The sequence below is a fragment of the Marmota monax genome, unplaced genomic scaffold (genome assembly GCF_021218885.2).
Source record: "Marmota monax isolate L192 unplaced genomic scaffold, Marmota_monax_Labrador192_F-V1.1 WCK01_AAM20220418_F8-fsc00060, whole genome shotgun sequence".
NCBI classification, from domain to species: Eukaryota; Metazoa; Chordata; class Mammalia; order Rodentia; family Sciuridae; genus Marmota; species Marmota monax.
The window spans coordinates 6,557,113-6,577,994 of record NW_026692826.1 but is presented as its reverse complement, the minus strand read 5'-3'; positions in this window follow the sequence as shown (position 1 = coordinate 6,577,994).

Sequence of the window (20,882 nt, the reverse complement as noted above, 5' to 3'; positions counted from 1 at the left end):
AAGACAGTCGATTTTATGTTCAATCTGTATGTGCATTTGTAAAACTAATTTGTCCTCATTAAAATTTTTTAAGGATTTATTTGAGCTAAACTCAGGAGGCCTCTCTGGGTATAAAACTCAGAAGATAGAAAACAAAAGTCTAATTTCAGTTTTCACCAGTGAACGTCAGTGCCTGAGGCATTGCGCTAGCTATTATTGTAGTGAATCCAGTCGGGCTATAAAAATAAAGAGGAGACATTTTCCTTGCCAGACAGTGCTTTTTAACCTGTCTGGAAGACTTGGGGATAAAACCAGCGAACACAGGGCCATCTGAGCTTCTAGTACTTAGGAAAAGAACTCCAATGAAACGTAAAGCCTAGAGAATTGGTTGAGCCATTTTTCTTCTTAACCTATAGAAAATCGGAGGCTATTTAGCTTACTTTTTAAAAAAATTACCTGCCATTTCTTCCTGTTTTCATTTTCAATATTTACTAGATATATGGAGTGCCAGTATTACAATGTCAGAGATCTCCTCTCAAGTGGTATACATTAAGTATGTTCCTTGTCAGTCCCAGCAGTAGATTGGTTGACTTTCAATCAGACCCACAATTGAGAGGAAATATTAAAAATAATTTGCCTATATCAAGTTTTCTATGAGTCTCTTCATTGTCATTGTTTGTAGCTACATTATTAAAGTATTTACCCAAAGTTCATTTTAGCATTTTTGTCTATTCCTAGGATGAACCCATAGGTTCTCCTACTTACGCTATAATCAATGGTTTGATGTGATATGTTCACAGATGTATTAGAGTGAATTTAATACTGAAGTCATAATGTCATTGATATCTGTCAGTGAATATGCAAAGAATGTTCGTATCTGAAGTGAATGAGCGGCTTCTGAGGGATGTGAGAATTCCGTTCCTGTGTTCGTGGATTTTGTTGCTCTTCAAGGAGGAAGTTGGTAAGACCAGCTGGCCTGGCTGTTTATCCAGCTTCAGAGGCCAATACCGTCACAAGGCCAGGCAATTATTCCTCTCTTTGTTTGGTATTTTCAGAGACCATTAAATTACTTTGTCCACATTGGGAAGCAAAGAACCCTATTCAAGGGGTTCCCAATCCTCAAGAGCTCATTTCTCACTAGTGTTACCCCATGCTCCTAGGTGGCCAACTTCAGCAGACCTAGCTGCAGTAAGGGAATGGCCAAGAGTCTGGAGCTGAGGGCAGACAGGGTCACCCAGGAGCAAGTGAGTTTCATGAGGCCACCACATTCTATCCTAGGGTGATATTGACTCAATTTAAGTTTAAACTTAGGGAAGGGTAAAGGATTAGAAACAGGCAGAGGATTTCAGGTTGAACTACCAGTTGCTGAAGGAGGCTGAAGTGGTCACCTCATAGATATCCACTTGTAAACAGGCAGCCACCAGACTAGGATTCAGCTGCCCATGGAGTGCCAGAATACAGACAGGGCCAGAAGGTCAATGGTAGGAAATGGGAACACTACTGGACAGGAACAAAGGCATTCACATCACCTATGCAGGAGACCAAAGGAGGAGACACTGGGCAGAGGAGACCAGAAACCAAGACAGTGAGACAGTGCAGGAGGACATTAATGTCAGACCCAGAGAGAGGCCTTGTGAAAGAGAAGTGCGTTGAATTTCAGAATGCCTACAACTCCTGCCAGTTCCCTGGGGTGAGATGAAGTCCAAAGCAAGACCACAAGGAGGTCAAGGGGCTGGGGACAGTGGCTAAGGTCTAACCTTTCATGAAAATTGTTTGCACCATTTATTGGCTCTCGGCATATCTTAGATACAAAATAATTGAAGATCATCAATAATTTTAGGCAAGTGGAGATTCTGGAACTTCCCAGGAGGGCCATGATTGAGAACTGCTGGTCTTCTGTCGTGTCCTCAGGATTTGCTTGAGTACACAGAAGCTCTCTGCATTTTCCTACTTTATCTACTTATGGGTACCAATTTATTGCTCTTTATTTGATGTTTTCAGATATCATTAAAGAAATCTCTGTTCATAAAATAACACGAATAGCCACCTTTGAATGGACATCGGTACTTTCATGTTCCCAGAAGAAATACTAAGATATCTATAAATTAGAAAGATACAAAATGAAATTATTATTAGATAAATTTAATCACTGGCTTCTAAAATGTAAATATAGAAAAAATTTTAAAAGATTTAGGCTTCATGGTAATCTTTAACTTTATTATTTTTCAAATTTACTGCAAGACTAAAGAGTAAAAATATTATGACCCATACAGGCATTTTCCAGTTAAAAATGAAGAACAGAATTTCACTTTATAATATTCAATGTGAAGTTTATTATTTTTGACACTATGAAACAACCTATTATAAAATAGCAGGTCTATTTTTGTTTTACAAAAAAGAACATTTTTTGTGGGTGATAAATTAAGAAAATAGTGCGTTGACAATACCATTTAAAATTTTTTGGTGCTGGAGATCAAATCATGCATGATAACACATTCTGCTGAGCCACATCCCTGCTCTGTGTCTTTTCAAGTAATTGCTGTAACCCAAGATTTGAATTTTCGGAGCTGCGCCCTCCTCTGTTATACTGGCCCACTCAGTCAGGCTATGCTCTGGCTCCGTGTTTGCTTTGGGGAAATCGCTCTCCCTACCCTGCCTTCCAAGGAATCCCACCCCAGTCGTGAGTGAGTAATGGGGACTGAGGATAGACTTACAGGAGAGGACCTGCATCTTACCAGTGGTGCCCTGGGGTCAACTCCTCCAGGTTGTGAGAGCCGGCAGTATGCCTCTCTTCTCAGTCCACGGGCACCGAGCCAACATCAGCAGCTGATGGTCAGCCATCAAGGGAGGGTTCACACTGTGGGTGTGAGCAAACACTGGTAATCAGGCCTTTATCTTTGTGTGAAGCTGGTTTAGCAGTCTACCACAAACACACACCAATTCCCCATCAACCTGTTGTCCCTAGTCTCATCTCTCTCTGCCCGTCACTTCCTCTTCCTTCTAACTTACCCTACAGTCTTTATATACCTCATTACTGTACCCTGCAATACCTTCCTCTCCACAATACCATTTTCCCATAACTGTTACTTTTAGATATATTTTAATTTTTAAAGTCATTATAGGTTCATAGCAGAATTGAGTAGTAAGTAGAGTTCTACTACAAATAGATGCAAAGTTGTCACTAAAGGAAGTGGGGCCATGTGCTGAGTTAAGTAACCTTGTAAATAAGTGGAACAGGTAACACTGAAGGCAAAAGGAGCCACTAAGTGCTGAAGTCTATTTGGCAAAGGTTCCTCCCAAGAAGGATGGGCTAGCATTGCAACACCACTGTCCCTGTAGACTAGAACTGAATTGTCAGGTAAATTGATGTCAGAGCCACGTTTCTCACTGTTGGAGGGAAAAGGCAAGGAAAATTTGCTAGAGGGACTCGTGGGGCAGTGCATTAGAGTTAGGCATGAAAAAATGCGCTCATGCTTAGCTTAGTACAGATACAGATGGTCGCACACAGCAGTGTGTGTGTGTGTGTGTGTGTGTGTGCATGGGTGCAAGTGTGTCTGGGTGAAGGAGAGACACATCTATCTCTGCTTCGTCAGCTGAGAAGGGCTGGAAGCAGAGACCCTGGGGATCAGTGAGCACATGGAGCCTGGATTTCAGGTTCAATGTCATTCTTCAAAAGTCAAAGCAGGGTACCTTGGAGAAATGGCTAGAACTCAGCAAGGAAAATTTATAAGGTAAGCCCAGAACATCTGGAGATAGTGAGACAGTGATTTTCAACAATGCAATAGAGTGAGCATGTCAAAGGGAATTGGAAGATAACTAGAGGAGGCTTCAATGACCAAGGTTGGAATAGTTTGAACAATAAATAAAAGTACTGGATTTTAACCCAAAGAATAAAACAAATACTCATAGGTCCATACCGATAGAAATGATGGAATAAATTAATAAATAATGAGATAAGACAAATCTCCTACACAATGAAATTCTGAATAATTTATATAGAAACTCTGCTCTCAAGGAGGCGGAGAGTATCACACCACTGTGGCTGTGCATGTGGATATCCTGTCAAGATACAAAATAGAAAGGCGCAACACAGCAATTAATGTTAAGTGGACAAACTGCCTGAGCCAGGGGGTGAAGGTGAACATCCAAAGAGACAGTTGATGGACACCGTGTGCCACTCAGAATGTGATGAAAATTCAGTTCAGCAAATTAAACAAAAAGAGAGAAAGGAAACGAAAATTATATGCTCATATCAATTTATGCCCCAAACTTGATTAATTGGACCAGACAAAATCCAACACTTATTCTTGATTAAAAGCCCTCCACCAGTTAGGAATAGAGGGGAATTACATGAACTTGATAAAGAACATCTGCAAAAATCCTACCGCTCGCTAACACCTTATTGTGGAAAACTGAATTAAGCATTAAAAGGGATTGAGGAAATGGATATTGGATAGAAAGAAATCCCTGTTTACTTAAGGCGTGATTGTCTGTGTAGAAAATGCCAAAGAATCTATACAAAATAAAACCCTAGAGCTAAGAAGGATATTCAGCAAGGCTGTAGGACAAAAGGTCAAAAAATGAAAATCAATCATGCTTCTAAATATCAGCAATGGATGTGTGAAGATCAAAGTAAAAGCACAGCACTACCAACAAGTAACCCCCAAAAAAGTGAACTGCCTAGGAATTCCCTACCCACGCGTGCAGAGTGCTTACGGTGAAAGTTCTGAGAAGCTGATGAGAAATTACACAGTGTCCAAGTAGCCGCGAAGCACGCTGTGTTCATGGATAGGACCCAACACAGGAAAGGTGGCCCTTTTCCCCAAAGTGAACAACATAGTGAAGTTATCAAGTGTCCCTCAAAGGACCAAAAATTTAATGAAGTTCTTTTCAAAGGTATTTTGACAGATATAGGCAAGATTTTACCATACAAAAGCTAAAATCATCTTGGCAAGGAGGAAATATGTGCAAAAAATAAATCTACACCCCCTCAAGACCTGCTATAGCTACCTACATTCATCAGTACCCCTGGGCATATAGACAGATAGGAACAGAGTCATAAAAATATTCCAACCTGAGTTTTGACAAAAATCAAAACACAATTTCTGGAGATATAGCTCAACTGGCAGAATACTTGCTTAGTATGAGTAAGACCCTGAGTTCAATTCCCAACACCAATAAACAAATAAATAAAACCACGATTTCACAGAGGAAGAAAATCACTTTTTCTACAAATGGCATTTCAGCAGTTCAACATCCTCAGGGAGTAAAGAACCTCAACCAAAAACCCACATCACACACACACACAAATAACCCACAGTGCAATGGAAAATAAATGTAAGACATTAAACTACAAACTTTAAGATAAATAGATCTTTGTGAACTAGTACTGGACCAAGAGGTCATAGACTTACAGCCTAAAGGAAGATCCATAGAATGAGGAGTTGACTAGTCAAATCTCATAAAAATTCAGAAGTTCTCCTTTTGAAATTTTTTGTGAAAAAAGCAAATGTTACAAATAAGGAAGTAATTGTAGTTTGATAAAGCACTAGTATCTGGAATAAATAAATAACCCAAGAGTAAAGAAATTGAAAATTCAACAACAAAACGGGCAAAAGTCATGGACAGGCTCTCAGGATCTGCACATGGCAAATGAACACATGAAAAGATGTCCGATGCTATAGCCACCTGGGAATGCAAATTAATGTCACAACACGACATCCCCACACACTTGTCAGAATGGGTAGAACGAAGGGAAAAAAAAAATGAGAGCACCCAGTGCAGATAGAGGTAGGGAGACTCTGAATCTCTAGTGCATTGCTAGTAAGAATGTAAAATGGTGCAGTCACTCTGGAAAACAGCTCATCAGTTTCTTAAATAATTAAACATGGAAAACTACTATGTCATACAGAAAATTATAACATTAGGCATTTATGCCAGTGAAATTGAAACGTCTACAAAATTACCTAGATAAAAGTGTTGATAGCAGATTTATTTGCAGTAACCAAAATCTTGAATTAGCCCAGATGTCCTTCAACGGGGGAATAGTTCAGAACATCACCCACTGTAGTTCTTTTGTGGTCTATGCGTATCATATCAATGTCAAGGAATACCTGAGCAATCGATGGAATGAACGATAGATACTTGCAACTTGGTTTAATCTCCAGGGAATCAAGCTGAGTGAAAAAAAAAGAAAATCTAATTCCCAAAGATTGAATACTGCATATACAGTATAGTATTCTTATATGACATTCATTCTAGAACCGACAACATTTTAGAAATAGGGTGGTAAAATTAGTGGTAGCCAGAGGCTTGGGACCAGGGGTGGGGATGTGGGATGCTTACCTCACTGCAGGCCACAGGAGGATCTTCGTAGTGGTGGACTGGACACCATCTTAACTGTGGTAGTGGACACTTGAATCCAGACATGTGATAAAACTGAATAGAAACTATACTCACACACACACACACACACACACACACACACACTCAAACACACATAATGAGGACAAGTAAAACAGGGATCTGAATAAAATTGGTGAATCTTATCAATGTCAATATCTTGGTTGTGATATTTAAACTCTGATCTTTATAAAAGGCTGACACTAGTACAAATTGGGTAAATGTTGACAGGTCCTCTTTTATGAACCTATAGGGAAGTTCTTGCCCAAATTCTCAGACTCTGATGCATACGACATCACGGGGTAGTGGGGTTCCTTGTTCTGATCCCTTGAAGTGATAGGAGACAGGTGCAAGTGGTGGGAACACAGGTTAAGAGAATAATTCTACAAAATGGGCCTGCTCTGTTGATCCTCATCTGTTTTCTTTTCTAAGATACAATTTACCTGCAGCCCTGCTTGGCTTAAGTGGACAGCATATGCTACATTCCTCAGCGAACTACCTGTTATCTGCAAGAAAAATGCAGGCCTGAAATAATTCTGATAAGAGGGACCCAAGTTACCCCAACAAGGAGGATTTTGTGACCTTTACACAGATGAGATCCTAGGACTCAGGAAGATGAGACAATCCTACCTAACCATAACATCTGTAAGAACAGGTTCCAGTTCACAGGGGCCAAAGTGGCCTAGAGTTGGCCTGCCAGTGGGAACTTGGAAATTTTATGTCTTTCTGCTGTTGGTGAAACTCAAGAGGAGGACCTGGGCAGGACTCTCTGGAAACTTCCCTGGAGCTCCCCATAAAACTGGAGTGCAGGAGAGACATGCTGTCTCTCCTCTCTGAGAAGATCCACTCTCTCCCTCAGGAGTCTCCCCTTTCCCCTTTCCCATCCCTTCTAATAACTCCGAGTCACATGTCTGAAGTCTTTCTGACTTGATTGCAAGAGTTGGGATTTGAAAAGGGGACTTTGCACTGCCTTGGTTTCCTGGAGGACCCCAGCCCGGCAACAGAAATACAGCAGAGGTCCTCTCCACTCAGCAGTAACATGACAAGAGGATGATTCTGCTGCTGTGAAATTCAGAGATTTTAGATTATTCTTATAACCTTTTAAAAAAACTATGATGTCTTATTGTTTGGATCCAAGTCAGCATAATGACACTCTTCTCTCTAGAGATAGGATTTGAAATAATCTGCAGCCACTGTTCAAAACAGCTGAACGTGGCTGGGCAGAGGGCTAGCACCTCATTATCTTCCCCGGGATAATGCTGAGTGTGCCTGCGACCGGGCACTGTGCTTGGGTTCTCTTCATCCTTTCTCTATCCTTGGGAATCTTGCATTTCTGTAATTGAGCATGGCTACAGTTGTTTGATATGCCCATGTTTAAACTTCAGTCTTTGTTTTCACTGTCTTTAGAGTTTCTTGGACTTTGTGTACATGGGAAGGAATGACCTTCAACTATCTTCTTTCCGTGCCCTTCTCGGCCACCATGTTGCCCTTTGTTGCTGGGTAATGATTCCAGCTATTGTTTTCACTTCAGATAAAATGTGTCATTTATTCCCAGTAAACCTTCTAGGGAGTATTCTTACTTTTCATTTATAAGTTTGAAAGGGGAGAGTCTAAGTGATTTCCTAAGCAGTAAGCAAGACAGCCCAACTGGAACCCTGGTATTCTAAGGCTAAGTGGAATGTTCTCGCACTGGTAATCAGGGTTGCAGGGGTGAAACCAGCCTCCCTCGGTGAGCAGGTGGGGAGAGCTCTGAGACCCTCCCAAGGGGACTGCTCCTCCCGACAGAGCTCCCCATTGTAAACAGCATCCTCCAGCACCGCTAAAGCTTTGTGGAGCCCAGGATTTCCTTAACTTGGAAAGCCTTTCCTGAGAGGGCTGTTTTAAGATGGTGCTTTCTGGGGTCCTGCACATAGGCTCAGTAGTTCTGAGATAGTGCTTGCCTGTGGTGGGACCAGTCTTCCAAACCCCACACATGCTGCCTGAAGTCACACTCAGAGAGGGATGGGCAAGTAAGTGGGCCCAGGGAGCCTGCTACGGCTGGGCCTTCCACGAAACTGAGGCAGCTAGAAGCCCCCTCCTCACCCTAATTCTTGAGATCAGGCCAGAAAAATGTCTTTCATGGAGGAGGACAGCGTGGCCCTCCTGCCTTCCAGTTTATTGGGAGTCTCAGGGAGGTTCCCAGAGAGTCCCACCTGAATCCACCTTTGGATTTGATTGACAGCATAGGAACTGCATGGACCTCCTGGGAGAGAGGATGGTGTCCTGTTCATGGGATAGTTTTTAAGGACATTGAGTCCCCCTGTTTTGTCTCCATTTCCTGTCCCCTTAATCAGTTTATTTCCTCTGAAAAGCCCCCATTGAACTTTCTTTTGAGGGTCTTGATGTTTTGGCTCTGGGGAGCATGTGGGTTGGCCATAGTTTTGGTGACCCAGGGCGGGTCCAGACCATTGGTAGGGTGACCTAATATAGAAACAGTAGTTTTTCTTAAGAGGAAGCAGCTATGACTGGGGGAGGTTTTAAAATACAAAGCCCCATCTTCCAGGTGCTTCCCTGTGAGATAAACCTCCCTATGGTTTTCAGTCCCTTCCATTATCCTTCCCTGTTCCCATTTATGGCTGATGCCTGCCATAGCTGCGGGTTGAGAAGGGAGCATCACTCTAAAGCCAGGTTACCCACGGGTGAGGTGGAGAAGTGCGCAGCATGCTGACCGCTCTGAGCACGTGCGTCCAGGGGTCTGCCGTGCTTCATCTCTGTGGTCTTCCAGTGCTTCACATTTGTGCTGCAGATCCATTTACTGTCTTTTCCAGGCACCAGACATGTCTCAGCTGATGTCACTCTCAGGGGGAGTCAGTTTCCTTTTGTGGATGAACTGAATTGGTCATGCAGGCATGCTTATAAAAACCAGGGTGAGACGGAAGTGTCTTCACCCTCCATCACCGGTGTCTAAGAAAGAATGCATTCAAATGAAAAGAGCCCCCCAAATCTGAAGAAGTACAGTGTGGGTGTATTTTCACGACTATGTTTTAAAAGCAAGGTGAATTATGCTCTTGGTTCACTTCTTCTTCTTCTTCTTTTCTTTGAGGTATCCCTTTGACAGCCTCTCTCCTGGATTGTTAGGGAGAGAAAAGTTGCCCCCCCCCCACCCCGGCTGTGCTCATGGCTGAGGCACCTAGGGGAAGACAGGTAACAGGTTAATGAGAAAAAGCATAAATTTGGTTCAATATAACCTTTACACAGCCCCAGAGACTTCCCAAAGAAACGAGGAACAGAGAAGCAGGGACCGCGTGTGCTGGGTGCTGCTGGCGGGGGCAGTGGGCCTCGGGGAGAAGGACGTGTGGACAAAGGTGGGGTCTAGTGCATCACGGTGGCATGGCCAAACAAGGTCTGCTCAGGTTCTTCTTGGTGACCCACAGGATGGCGTCCCTTACCTGGGGGTCTCCTCACCTACTTCCTTAACAACCTGCTTCAGGGGAGAAGGGCCGTGAAGGCCACAGAGACTTTGATGCTTCTGCTGTTTTCTCAGACTCAGAGGCAACACGTTTTAGGACAGTGTGTCCTGAACCCCATCAAGTGACATGCTGCCTCGAAGCTGGAGGATCTGAATATGGGTTCCTATTATACCCAGGTCTCTGGAGTTATCAGCTTTGATTTCTTTATGCCTCAAATGGGAAAACGAGTAATAATTTATAGGGTTTTTGTTACTTAAATAAAATGTATAAATGCTTGTAGCTCTGGATCTGATTAAATTAACCATTTGAAACTATGGTTGAGACTATATTTCAACCGTACTTTCAAATGGTTAATTTAATCAGCGATTATTTGTAATTTAAAAATTAGATGTCTAAGGAACAAATAATCATAAAACCAGCATCCACATATCCACTAATTAAGAAAACTAATTAGCTATGTCCTTATTATTCTAGTTCTCCGCATAAAACTCTTGAAACCATTTTCTTCCCTCCTACTCAGAGGTAACTATCATTGTAAATGTAGAAGCTCTTGCTTGGGTTGATAGGTTTCCACATATGAAGTGAGATCTTATGGTTTGCAACTAGAACATGGCAAAAAGGCTCACGTAAAAAATTAAAGGACTGATTCCCAGATGAAGGGATGATCAGAGGTGGGTGGATGGTGAAGGCTCTGACCTCATGGATTGATCAGTGGGTTATTTCACTGAGGGATTCATAGTTTTAAATGTACCATTAGGGTTACAGGACTGGGTCCTTCTGGGAAACCGAGGCAGCCCCAAGGCCCCACTCCAAACCCCAGTTCTTACAATCAAGTCAGAAAGATTTCAGACAAGTCTCTCAGAATAACAAACACAGGTTAATTAGAAGGATGGGAGAGGGAAAAGGGTACAGTCTCAGGGGTGACAGTATGTCCTTTCAGAGAGAGGAGGGAGAGAATGTCCTTACTGCCCTCCAGTTTTTTTTTGGTGTCTCAGGGAAGTTTCCAGGTATTCCTGCCCAAGTCTACCTCTTGACTTTTGACTGACAGCGGGATAACATCAAGTGTCCATTGGAGATGACAACTCTGGGTACTTTGGCTCTCCGAGGTGGGACAGTGGCCCTACTGAAGAGGAGAGAGGCCTGGGTCCTGGAGAGGTCTGTCTCAGGGGAGTCAGAGACTGTTTATAGAATATTCTGAAGAGCAACATTTTATAAAACATCTAGAATATACACATAAGGGGAATACGGAGAGTTGCTTCACAGTGTGGCCCCATAACTCACAATGTCTCACGTTTGGCTAACAGTAAGTAGTAAGTATGCGTTTGCTCAGTTAAGACACAAACATTGGATTTCAGCAAGTTTTTCACCCTGTGTATTCTCGGGTAGAAAATGTGTGTACCATTGCAAACTGTGTAAAAGGAGATTTCAAACTATTTTTAAGCTGTTCAGCAGCCTCCCATGAAGCCGTTCTCTGCACCTCCTGACCTGTCTATCACTTTGGCTCATGCTGACTGGTTCTAGTTGGAACCTGTTCTTACAGAGGTTATGTTTAAGGGGAATTACTTTCACCACCTGAATTCCAGAATCTGGTCTGTGTCAGGGTAACAAAAGCCACTCTTCAGGTAACCTGCATGTTGCCTGTAGATCACGGGTAGTTCACTAGGAGTGTAAGATACCCTGTGGATTTAGGTCAGACACTTTTATTTCACTCTTATTTTTTTAAAAGTGAAAGCATGTGGGGGTCAGCACAGTGGCCATGTTATAGAAGTGTTCCCTCACCTCATGTCCCCACCACTCACATCTGACAGTCGCCCACAGTATGTTAGAGTCTGTAAACAAGTCAGGATGGTGCCTGGCATTTTGCCAGAGGGAGTGGTTTGTGAAGTAACTCCAGCGAGCCATTAAGTGTGGAGATTCCTTATTGGTTGACTGCTGTATTGAGTTTATGTTAATTAGATAAGCTGTGTGGAATGTATATATACTGCTCCGGTCCTACAATAAATGGCTCCCACTCCTGCTGTATCAACGTACACAAGTTGTTCGTCACCCCCCGGTTATTTTGCCCAGCCAGCCGGACTGCGGCAACAGTAGGTGTTGTGGAAAGTGCAGGAGGGGAGACCTAGCAGCACTGGGTACTTGGGCATGCGCTTGGGGACTGTAACTTGTTCCAGGCTCCTTCCTTTCATGAAAACCCTCTCTCTGTGCTTCCTCACTGCCATGACGTGCACAGGTTTGCTGTGCCTTACCTTCTGCCATGATGCTCTGCCCAACCCCAGGCCAAAGCAATGAAGCTGTCTGACCTTGGGTGGAGAACTCCAAAATCATGAGCTGAAATACATCTTTCCTCCTCTAAGTTGTTTTTCTCAGACATTAGGTCACACCAACATAAGACTATGGGTTTTGTTTTAACCTCTATCAAATTATATGTACATGGAATTGGATTTCACGTGTTCTTCTGTCACTTGAGTTTTTGCTCACAATTCTACCTTAGGAGGTAATAACTACAATGGGGAGGGGGCAGAAACGCCACAGTGAGATGAGGATGGTTGAGTCCTGATACTGAGGGGCTGAGGGAATGGCGACATTTCAAGCAGGATTTCAGAGAGTTTCTCACTGAGAGCTGTCTTAGGGCCCTTGTGGTTGATTTGGACAACAGGGTATCACTGCTGCCATCAAACAGCTTGTCAAATTCCCATCAAATTCTGGTTTGAGACTTCTAGGAATTGCTTTGAATATGTATGTCAAATCTTTACAAAGTTTACATGTTTAGATACTGATTCACAAATCTATTATTTGAATATAATTCTTTTTGTCTTTCTTTAGTATATTTCATCAAAATTATATAATTTCTTCCAGAATTTTTGTACATTAAAAAATTACTTTATGAAACTAATAATTTTAATGTTTATTGAAATTGATATCTTTTATTACATTGTCTCATGGATACATTTATATAGCTATTTTGATTCTAACTTCAGTCTTATTAATTCTAATACTTTCCATATGTGAATAATTATTTCTCTTTTTATTTCAAATATTTATTTCCTTTTTTTTCTTGCTTTGCCAAAATCCTTCAGGACAAAACTGGATAAAATACTATTAAAAGGATTCATGGAATTCATCCTGATTACAATTATTTAACCTCTGAGCATGATAATTGTAGGATTATCACCTTAAGAAGGTCATTTCCCCTCAGTTTTCTGGAGAACGTTTTTAATCATGAGTGGTTGTGAAATTGTCTCACTAGTTTTTCAACATTTATGAGATGATCATGGGATTCAACTCCTTTTATGTGTTCATGTGTTAGGGTTCATAAAGTGATTCTCATGTTCATTTTTCTGTGAAGTCTTTCTTGCTGCTTTATCCTACTCCTACGTGTTGGGTGTAGCACGGAGCTTGTACCCTTGTTCACACACAGCCTCTCACCTCCTTGGTCTTGGAGGTCCTTCTACCCCTCTTCCTTCCTGTGCCGAACCGGACAGTGTCTCTCTAAGCATATTCTGGAAATGTCTGTGTAGCCCCTTTCTCATACCTTGCAATGGTTCGTGAAGGACAGGTTTGATCCCTGGACATTGGTGACCTTTCTGTGATGCTTTCTTTGGACAGTTTCCACTTGGTGGCAGTTTTGACACTCTTCATTGGAGCTGAACACGTCTCCTAATTCTTCTTGAGTTTTCATTTTCCAACTCTCCCCTTTCCTCCAGGATTCTGGCCACACCACTGTTCTTATTGTCCCCTTGTGGTCAAGAGTCCCCCCACAGAGCTTGCTTTATTCACCCCCATCTCCCAGCGAACGTGAGCTGTCCCTGGTTCCACAGCCCGAACCTTAAACATACCCATTTCAGTAAACCACTCAAGGGGAAAGTTGTCCACACTGCATTTGCCCGCATAAAGTGTGTTTCCACTGTGTTCTGCCCTTCTGAATATTCCTTAATTTCATGACAGAAAGTAAAACTATTATTAGACTTTTTATTTTTTATCCAACTCTTTTAGTTGCTTTTTGCCAAAGGATGGTCAAGGTATGTAGATATCCAAGCCATTAGAAGTGAAGGCTTCTTTCATTCTTAAGGTAAGATTTATTAAATTCTTGATGTGCTTTAAGACCTGCCTTCTCTAATTTCTATTTCTTCAATTATTCTTTTTTCCCTGGACAATATCACAGCAATCTTTAATGCCCTCTCCACATATTAACCCTTATATCATTGTGTTTCTGATGCATTTAGAGCAGTTTGTTAATTACCCAAACATTTTAAAGATTTTTCCTTCCTGGCAGGTGCATGGTGGATGCAGGAGGCATGTGCTGAGGAGGACGTCTGGAAGTGTGGCGTGGATTTTGAGGTGGGGAAGGCTGATGGAGGCTAGGAATAGTCCTGGGCAGGGAGGCTGTGGGCTGTCGGGAACTCTCCAGACAGGTCATTTCATGTCTTCAGAGAGGAGTGGAAAGAGTGATGCAAAGTGGAATTCTGAATTACAGCCCACGGGCCTGGCCACACGAGACTTATTTCAGTCAATCAGATTGATCTTTTTATTTCAAACCATTTCATGATTCTTATTCTAGAGTAAATCTATAAATACATTTTCAGTCATGATTTCATTTCTTATCAGTTCAATGTAATGCCCCAAGTACAATATGAAATAATTTTAGGTATGTGGACAGTTAAAGAAAGTGTTCCCATTTGAAATCTGATTTTGCCGTGTGTAACTTGGTTAGGGGCAGACACGGAGGAGGCAGCCCGGTAAAGAGGAATTAGGAGGGAGCCTGGATGGGAAGCCTGCGGCTGGGGCTCTCTCCTTCACGGTGTTGATCCCCTCTGGTGCGGTGGTCGCCCCCAGAGCCAGTTGCCTCATGTAGTGAGCAGAGGCAACAATGAGTTTCCTCCCCCAGTTCCCATTAGGATAAAAATCAAGAAAATGAGAAGCTAGAAATAGGCATTTATATTTCAAATAAATTCATTTTACTCTCCTGCCTAAAATTCTTCAGTGTTCTGTCATTTTCCTTGGGATGAAGTTGAACATTCTTGCTGGGAGCCTGCGTGCCTCATTCTGTCCAGTCTGCTTCAGATCTCAAGGCGCAGGCCTGCTGCGCCGCCCTGCCTTGGGGCTGCTGGGGCCCCAGCCACACTGACCTCCTCGGGCTCCTTGCGGCAGGCTTAGCTCTGGGCCTCTGCTGGATGCTTCACTCCCCCTCTTCCCCATCTTCCAGGTGCCAACTCAGACCCTGTGTGCACGAGTCTCTGATGGTGCTGTCTGAAGAAGGCTCTTGTCACCCCCCACCACGCTATTGACCCCCAGCCTTCAAACACTTGCTCCTCCTGCAGGGTTGGGGTCCTCAGAGGCCCAGCACATGGGTGTTTTCTGATGGATTCCTAGAATGTGAGCTCCTTCAGGGCAAGGAGCTGGTGTATTTGGGCTACTACTGTGGAGTCTCAAATGCTCCTGGCACCTGCAAGGCACTCAGGAGACAGGTCTTAAACTGAGCACCTATTTGGCTCTGAGCACATATTAAGATCTCTAAAGTGTCATCCACACTGTGGCATTTTTACTACGTTTCTTCTTCTTGTATCTTTCATAGTCCAAGAGTATCGGAAGGTGGCATCCTCGTTCAGGTTCAAGGGCGAGGCTCTAGTGGTAGGAGCCTCAGATAACAAGGCATGGCACCAGCAGCCGCCTCTCTGGCAGCCTGTGTCGCTCCCCACAGTGCTGCCTAAGCCCAGCCCCAGCCTTGACAGACGAGCCTTGACAGCTGCTGCTTTTAGCATATTTTCTAAATAAGTCAGTTTAACCTTCAGAGCTCTCACTGTTCTTTTGGAATCCTAAATGCACAGTGCATTTCAGGAACTGATACTGAGACAATGTCTGAGTGACAGCAAACATGTAAAATTTCAACTCTGTCGAACAGAGGACTGGCGACAACTAAGGAGTGTTTGATCAGAGGTGAACCTCTTTTTCATGTAGTAATGTCAAGAGTGACACTTTAATAACACGGTGAATTACAAAGTTCTTTCCAGGCATGCACAGGTATCTCTGGAACTGTCCATTGCATTTCATGCTATAATTAAACTCAGGCATATTTCTGACTCATAGAATAAGCATTGTACTATGCAGCAGCCACATAGCCACATAGAGGTGTCTCAAATATATCATCCTCTTGGATTCTTTAAAGAATGGGGTCAAGTCTATGATGTAAGTCCTGCCTAAAGGTTACATGGCAAGGAGGCAGCACTAAAGTGACTTAGTGTATCTCAGATCAGTGAAGCTCTTTCCAATCTGCTGGCTTCCTATGGCATACTCAACCTTAATCTAGCTCCAAAGATCTTGTACTATTTTGCTCGAGGACATGACCCCACTGTTCTGCCCTACTTGACCATTAAAAATCCAGCTTTTAACTGTGGATCTGTTTCTAACATGTTTATCATCACTCCATCCTAGTTTGGTATATGATACTGAGAGTACCATAAGGGCCAGTTTTAAGACACTCAGCCTCTGTCAGAAGTTGTGTTCCTTGGCCTGGGAGTCTTCTGTGACTGAGCAGCTATGCAGAGGAAGGAAAGGATCGTATGGACAGAGGGAAGGAGGCTGCCAGCCGGGGTGGGTGGCCCAGTCATCTCCATTCATGGCAGGTGCAGAAACCAGACCCTGTGGGCCCCCCCATGAGGTATGGAGCCCACTCCCGCACCCTCATGACCCCTCACCCACACCTGAAATCTTTTGGTGTGAGTCAGGACTCTGCTCCCTGCAGCCCTTAGGAGATTCCCATCCCACAATGTCACCTCATCTGGGTTTTGCATGACACCCAAGAACATCGTGTTTGAATATTATTTTGGGTAAATTTTAGTTAACTTTTCTTACACTGAATAAAACTTCTCTGCCATATACCTGTCAGTTGGATTTTCTTTTCTCTGCATGAACATGTCCAGAAATAGTTTATGTCATTCATTTTTCTGGAATATTCCTTTGCTGCTCAATGACATGCCCATCTTGTGTTTCTAGGACATTGAGGAGAGATGGCACAGCAGTTCATCTCAAGTGCTCTGGACTCAGAGGACCTGTTCTAGAACTATTGCTTGGCCAATTACTAGTTGTGTAACCTTGGTCAAGTTTCTTAACCTCTCTGTAACTCCATTGTTCCATCTATAAATGAAAGTGAAATTCTAATGATAACACATGCTAGAGGTATTAATCAAAGGGATGGGCTTAGGATATCATCTGCAAACAGACATTAGTATTACCTGTTATTGTTTGTCACATACACATCACGTGCATCCTTTTAGGTTCAAGCATATCAACCTCAAACTCAAAGGAAAGACATCAATTCAGGGCTGGGGTTGTGGTTCAGTGGTAGACTGCTTGTCTAGCATGTGTGAGGCACTGGGTTCGATTCTCAGAACCAAATATAAACAAATAAATGAATAAAGGTCCATCAATTACTAATAGAAATTTTAAAAAGACATTGATTTATATAATATACACTGAGATTTTAAAGGCAAACCAGAGCATAAACATTGAATGACTCACAATCTCTGTTTTATTTCACTCACCTTAGCCGTAGGCCACACGCCCACCACAGTTCACTGATAGGCACTGTGTTCTGGGTGCAGTAAATCACTGGGCTTCACCAGGGTTGATGGAGTGTGGGTGCCCGACGGGTGCCTTAGGCTTCTGGCACAGCTCTGATGGAGACTTGAATTCTGATGGATTTTATACCTCGGTGGAGTCAGGGCAGGTTGTCTTCAGCCCATTAACTGGGACAGTGTAGCTGGCATTGGCTGTGTTCCCACGACTGCAGGCTGCGTGCTGATGCGGCTGGGATTCTGTGGTCACCCTGGAGGGTGGTGGGCTGGAGCAGTTCCAGGCTTCTCCTTTAGGAATGGAGTACCCCATGACAGGCGGACCAGATGGGAACTCTGCCGTCTCATGCTTTCAGAGGTCTGGCAACTGGGAGATTTCAGAGTGGGGGCAGCAGTTCAATGATGATGCTCAGGACTCAGGGGTTTGGTTTCCCTTCCATGTTAACGGTAGGTGTGTTTGGGTTGTGTGAGGGACGCAGCTTTCCACATGCTGTGTGGAGACAGGGCAGCACCCCAAGGAGAAGAGAGCACTCTTTGCTTTCTTGGATATTTTTATAATTAAGAAACTTGTCCCCTGTGTGCACCTTAAGACCCTCTGGGCAGGATCAAGCCACCAGCCACACCCTTGCTGGAGGAGGGGCTGGGAGGAGGATGTCCGGCCCTCTCTGAGATTGGACAGTGGCCCTACTGAAGAGGAGAGAGGCCTGGGCCCTGGAGAGGTCTGTCTCAGGGGAGTCAGAGACTGTTTATAGAATATTCTGAAGAGCAACATTTTATAAAACATCTAGAATATACACATAAGGGGAATACGGAGAGTTGCTTCACAGTGTGGCCCCATAACTCACAATGTCTCACGTTTGGCTAACAGTAAGTAGTAAGTATGCATTTGCTCAGTTAAGACACAAACATTGGATTTCAGCAAGTTTTTCACCCTGTGTATTCTCGGGTAGAAAATGTGTGTACCATTTCAAACTGTGTAAAGGAGATTTCAAATCTTTTAAGCTGTTCAGCAGCCTCCCAGTGAAGCCGTTCTCTGCACCTCCTGACCTGTCTATCACCCCTGAATTCTGGTACTGCACGTATTTCAGCAGCCTCTTGCTGATGCCAGCTCCAGCCACAGAGTGCAAAGACTTCCAGTCATTTCTAGCGTTGACACGTGTTTGGTCTCCAGCATGCAATTCCCAAACTTCACTTCATTAATGTACGTGGATAATGTTCAGTCTCGTCACGTCTTATTAAGAACTAATGAAGCTCTTCTAGACTTAATTTTAGGATTCAGCGGCTGTCTAGATTTCCTTGGATCAGCATTCACTTTTGTCTCCTTCTCACAGCAGCAAATTCTGTGCTAGCAATTGCCATCAGCCTTCCTCCCTCCACGGGCTCCAGCCCCGGTCCTGGTCCCAACCCCAGCGAAACTCCTGTGCAGTCCCTACAGATGCCCACCCCATGCCAGGCCCCTCAAGGTCATGAACACAGCTCATGGATCTCATCTGGCACTCCTCAGGAGTGAGACGAGGCGATGAAAGTACGCCATTATCAAGCACTTTCTCCCACTCGTTTTTATTTTTATTTTTTGTTGTTTTCAATTGCTGTTTTAAGAACATACTCTGTCTTCTTTCGGGAATAAATTTGATGTGACGAGAATAATTAAGTACGTTTTTGGAATTTTAGGTTTTAAGTTCTATGTCATAGCATTGATTTGCTGCCTAATCAAAGGAAGTAATGATGATAATAACAGGAGCACTCCTAAGGTAACAGTATTCACAGCAGCTCTGACTACACAGTGCTTGGGGAAAACTTCTGAGAATCTTTGCTTTCTTGGATATTTTTATAATGAAGAAACTTGTCCCCTATGTGCACCGTAAGACCTGGGTTTTCAGGGGCTAACCAGCGGTCTTCATGAAGGGGCTAACTCTCATGGATGATATAACTTACAGCTGTTTACAAAAAGTATTGTCCTTCTCTTGGGAAAGGAAGCATAAAGACATTCTTGTAAAGTATTCTAAGCCCACTGACTGTTCCTGGGAGCTTCCTCTCCTTCGAAACCTCTTGATGGTAAGTTGCAGTAGAACTTTGCAGTTAGTTGGCTTGTATTTCAAAGTCTCCTCAGGAGTACGATCAGAAGCCTTTTGCTTTGTGAAAACAAATGGCGAGTCAACCAACATGTTCAAAGCAGGGAAAAGGCCTTCTGTGAAGAGTCTCTGGTGTACTAACCTGCCGTGTTTACCTCGCGGGAGTCAGTGCTGTACCTGCAGGTTCTTTCTCGTGAAACATGTTGTAAGTCAAGAGCTAAAAAGCAACCCTACCACCCATGCATCATTTATGCTTTCAAAATACTCTGTGGCTTAATAGAGCCTAGTGACTTTTCCATGATGTTGGTGTCTTGGATTTCCTTGCAACCTCATTCTTACCAGTGTACATTTGTTATCTCCCTTAAGAAACTTTACATTACCTCAACAAGGGGATAAAAGGTTTCTTAAAGTATTTTGGTATTTATTCACCTAATTAAAAAGGCTGAGTATGAACAATTATCATGAATCCTAATTGAAACTGCAAAGCTAATTCTCATCTTCTATATCAGCCTATTAACTATACTGACAAGAAAGGAAAAGAACGTAACCTTGATATTTTGCCCGTGTCCTGTCACTCTTGAACAAGTAGACTTGCTCTTACATTCCTCAGAAAACACTGTGCTTATGTGCAATGATAAATCATTAGGATGTAGAGGGAAACATTCCATTTTCCAGATGCTCTTGCATATGCATGATAGATTTACTGAAATCACTTTTAAATTCCCTTAATAAATACAAGTGTCCTTCTGGTCTCATGGACTCAGCCAGGAGATGTGAAGACTGCTGATTGATTGGCAAAAACCAAGTCAGTTGGTGACATGTTCTGAGGAGACGATGACTGTGTCTAGAAGCAGGGATGTGTTTGGGGATCGGTGGGGCCAAGAAGGGTTCCAGAAGCACCTGACCAAAGACCTCAGTTTTTGAGGACCTAAGTACAGGGAAGGTGAAGCTTCTGGAACATTTTTCCATGGAGTTTTTTTTGATAATGTATTGGTCATTAAAAGTCACTAAAATGCCATGAAATTATCAAGTACATATTTCAGTGGTGAGCATCAGAGGTGTTAATTTTGTGGTGCTGCACATTTGACTGGTGCTTCTTCTGGGTGGGCTGTGCTCCTCTGGCTGAGGCTGGGCTTGCTGTCAGGTCAGCAGCCACCTGGTGGGTGACTGGGGAGGCTGCTCTGGGGAGCCTTGGTCAGGACAATTCATCTCTGCTCCGTGGTCCCTTATCCTCCAATGGACCAATCTTGGCCTTCCCATGGTGGAGACAGGGATCCAAGAGAGGAAGAGGAAACACTGAAGGCCCTGCTGCTGCATTCTGCTGGCCAAGGCACACCAAGAGCGCAGCCTGGTGCAGGGTGGGCAATAGCCTTTACTTGCTCACAGGGAGAACTGAAATTTTAGCCTGCAAA